We start from the raw sequence: 4,781 nt of genomic DNA on the forward strand, positions 1-4,781 counted from the left end.
CGTTGGGAAGACTTGGGGAAAGTCTTGTTGAACTTGCTGTAAAAAACAGAAACTTTAGTGCTCACGAGAACTGCTGTCATTTTTATTTGGAAAGTGATATTTAGTTAATTCTTTTTTCAGATGATTAATCGATAAATTACTCACGTCCAGAAGTTTATTTTAGAATTTTTGGGGTTCGAGATCTTGCGTTAGCTACAGATTACTACAGGCTGTTCTGTTTTTGACAGATTCTGTTTTTCGTGTGTTGTTTGCTTATTTTGATGAATCTATGACTAGTAAAATAGTTTATAAACCATAGAGAAGTTGGAATACAGTAGGCTTAACACCAATATAAATAAATAATGGGTTCATTACAATAACTTGAAGTGGTCTTTTGTTTTCTTTTGCTAACGGAGCTCACGAGATTTTCTACTTTAAGTTTTGTGTTGTGAAGTTTTCAAGTTTTGGGTAAAGATTTGATGGATTATGAAACAAGGAGTGGAAAGAGCCTAATCTTGGGTATGACCATGGAACCCCCAAGATAATCTAAGGACACCTAAAATCCTCTTGGGGATGCCCCGGAAGGCATCCCCTCTTTCGTCTACTTCTATCGGTAACTTTACTTGGAGCTATATTTTTATTCACCACATGATATATGTTTTGCTTGGAGCGTATTTTATGATTTGAGTATTTGCTTGTTAGTCTACCACAATCATCCTTGCTGTACACACCTTTTGAGAGAGCCATACATGAATTGGAATTTGATAGAATACTCTATGTGCTTCACTTATATCTTTTGAGCTTTATAGTTTTGCTCTAGTGCTTCACTTATATCTTTTAGAGCATGGTGATGGATTTCTTTTATAGAAATTATTAATCTCTCATGCTTCACTTAGATTATTTTGAGAGTCTTAATAGCATGGTAATTTGCTTAAAATCCTAATATGCTTGGTATGCAAGATTAATAATAAAACTTTCTTATGAGTGTGTTGAATACTAAGAAAAGTTTGATGCTTGATGATTGTTTTGAGATATGGAGGTAATAATATCAAAGTCATGCTAGTTGAGTAGTTGTGAAATTGAGAAATACTTGTGTTGAAGTTTGCAAGTCCCGTAGCATGCACGTATGGTAAACGTTATGCAACAAATTTAAAACATGAGGTGTTATTTGATTGTCTTCCTTAAGAGTGGCGGTCGGGGACGAGCGATGGTCTTTTCCTACCAATCTATACCCCTAGGAGCGTGTGCGTAGTGCCAAGGTTTTTGATGACTTGTAGATTTTTCCAATAAGTATCTGAGTTCTTTATGATTAATGTTGAGTCCATGGATTATACGCATTCTCACCCTTCCATCCTTGCTAGCCTCTTCGGTACCGTGCATTGCCCTTTCTCACATTGAGAGTTGGCGCAAACTTCGCCGGTGCATCCAAACCCCGTGATATCATACACTCTTTCACACATAAACCTCCTTATATGTTCCTCAAAACAGCCACCATACCTACCTATTATGGCATTTCCATAGCCATTCCGAGATATATTGCCATGCAACTTTCCATCATTCCGTTCATCATGACACATTCATCATTGTCATATTGCTTAGCATGATCATGTAGTTGACATAGTATTTGTGGCAAAGCCACCATTCATAATTCTTTCATACATGTCACTCTTGGTTCATTGCATATCCCGGTACACTTCAGGAGGCATTCATATAGAGTCATCTTTGTTCTAGTATCGAGTTGTAATCATTGAGTTGTAAATAAATAGAAGTGTGACGATCATCATTATTAGAGCATTTTCCCAAGTGAGGAATAAATTAAAAAAAAGAGAAAGGCCATAAAAAAAAGAGAAGGCCCAAAAAAATGAGAGAAAAAGAGAGAAGGGACAATGTTACTATCCTTTTACCACACTTGTCCTTCAAAGTAGCACCATGATCTTCATAGTAGAGAGTTTCTCATGTTATCACTTTCATATACTAGTGGGAAATTTTCATTATAGAACTTGGCTTGTATATTCCAACAATGGGCCTCCTCAAGTGCCCTAGGTCTTCGTGAGCAAGAAAGTTGGATGCACACCCACTAGTTTCTTTTGTTGAGCTTTCATACATTTATAGCTCTAGTGCATCCATTGCCTGGTAATCCCTACTCCTTCCATTAACATCAATCGGTGGGCATCTCCATAGCCCATTGATTAGCCTCGTTGATGTGAGACTTTCTCCTTTTTTGTCTTCTCCACATAACCCCTTCATTTTATTCTATTCCACCCATAGTGCTATGTCCATGGCTCGCGCTCATGTATTGCGTGGAAGTTTATAGGTTTGAGATTACTAAACTATGAAACAACTGCTTGGCTTGTCATCGGGGTTGTGCATGATGAGAGCATTCTTGTGTGACGAAAATGAAACATGACTAAACTATATGATTTTGTAGGGATGAACTTTCTTTGGCCATGTTATTTTGAGAAGACATAATTGCTTAGTAAGTATGCTTGAATTATTATCATTTTTATGTCAATATGAACTTTTGTCTCTAATCTTCCGGATCTGAATATTCATACCACAATTAAGAATAATTACATTAAAATTATGCCAAGTAGCACTCCGCATCAAAAATTCTGTTTTTATCATTTACCTACTCGAGGACGAGCAGGAATTAAGCTTGGGGATGCCTGATACGTCTCCAACGTATCTATAATTTTTGATTGCTCCCTGCTATATTATCTACTGTTTTGGACTATATTGGGCTTTATTTTCCACTTTTATATTATTTTGGGACTAACCTATTAACCGGAGGCCCAGCCCAGAATTGCTGTTTTTTGCCTATTTCAGTGTTTCGGAGAAACAAAATATCAAACGGAGTCCAAACGGAATGAAACCTTCGGGAACATGATTTTCTCATCAGATAAGACCCAGGAGACTTGGACCCTCCATCAAGAAAGCCACGAGGCGGTCACGAGGGTGGAGGGCGCGCCCCCTGCCTCGTGGGCCCCTCGAAGCTCCACTGACGTACTCCTTCCTCCTATATATACCTACGTACCCCCAAACGATCGAGGACGGAGCCAAAAACCTAATTCCACCGCTGCAACTTTCTGTATCCACGAGATCCCATCTTGGGGCCTGTTCCAGAGCTCCGTCGGAAGGGGAATCGATCACGGAGGGCTTCTACATCATCATCCAGGCCCCTCCGATGAAGTGTGAGTAGTTTACTTCAGACCTACGGGTCCATAGTTAGTAGCTAGATGACTTCTTCTCTCTTTTTGGATCTCAATACAATGTTCTCCCCCTCTCTCGTGGAGATCTATTCGATGTAATCTTCTTTTTGCGGTGTGTTTGTTGAGATCGATGAATTGTGGGTTTATGATCCAGTCTATCTATGAATAATATTTGAATCTTCTCTGAATTCTTTTATGTATGATTGGTTATCTTTGCAAGTCTCTTTGAATTATCAGTTTGGTTTGGCCTACTAGATTGGTTTTTCTTGCCATGGGAGAAGTGCTTAGCTTTGGGTTCAATCTTGTGGTGTCCTTTCCCAGTGACAGAAGGGGCAGCAAAGCACGTATTGTATTGTTGCCATCGAGGATAATAAGATGGTTTTTTTTATCATATTGCATGAAACTATCTCTCTACATCATGTCATCTTGCTTAAGGCGTTACTCTGATTTTATCTTAATACTCTAGATGCATGCTGGATAGCGGTCGATGAGTGGAGTAATAGTAGTAGATGCAGGCAGGAGTCGGTATACTAGTCTCGGACGTGATGCCTATATACATGATCATACCTAGATATTCTCATAACTATGCTCAATTCTGTCAATTGCTCAATAGTAATTTGTTCACCCACCGTAGAATACTTATGCTCTTCAGAGAAGCCACTAGTGAAACCTATGGCCCCCGGGTCTCTTTCTCATCATATCAATATCCATCACTTTATTATTGCTTTGCTTTTACTTTGCCTTTTACTTTTCACTTTGCATCTCTATACCAAAAATACCAAAAATATTATTTATCATCTCTATCAGATCTCACTTTCGTAAGTGACCGTGAAGGGATTGACAACCCCTAAGTGCATTGGTTGCGTTGAGCTATTGTTTTTGTGTAGGTACGAGGGACTCGCGCGTAGCCTCCTACTGGATTGATACCTTGGGTCTCAAAAACTGAGGGAAATACTTATGCTACTTTGCTGCATCATCCTCTCCTCTTTGGGGAAATCCAACACGGTGCTCAAGAGGTATCACCAAGGCATTATGGCCATCGGACACGCCAACAGACAGTTTGGCCGAACTAGCCAGCCGCTTTAAAGGGGCTCGGCGAAGGTTTGAGTTGTGGAAAATCTCGGCGTGCTGAGAAGGAGCGTGCGAGGCGTGAGCAATGATAAAGACCCGCTTCACCAAGCTAGACCCGGTGCATATGGCCCTGGTTAGTCCCGTAGGCCCGGACGGCCAAGAGATACCACTAAGCTTGGTGTATGAGGATGTAATGCAAGCTTTTCTATGTTCACAGAAGGATTGTGCGTTAGATCAATTGATAGAAAATGTCGAGAATGAGTAGTTGTGACACCCCCGATTCAATCGTACACTAATCATACACGAAAACGTGTACGATCAAGATCAGGGACTCACGGGAAGATATCACAACACAAGTCTACAAATAAAATAAGTCATAGAAGCATCATTTTACAAGCCAGGGGCCTCGAGGGCTCGAATACAAGAGCTCGATCCTAGACGAGCCAGCGGAAGCAACAATATCTGAGTACAGACATAAGTTAATCAAGTTTGCCTTAAGAAGGCTAGCACAAACTGGGATAC

The sequence above is a fragment of the Triticum aestivum genome, chromosome 5A (assembly GCF_018294505.1).
Source record: "Triticum aestivum cultivar Chinese Spring chromosome 5A, IWGSC CS RefSeq v2.1, whole genome shotgun sequence".
In the NCBI taxonomy this organism is placed as follows: domain Eukaryota; kingdom Viridiplantae; phylum Streptophyta; class Magnoliopsida; order Poales; family Poaceae; genus Triticum; species Triticum aestivum.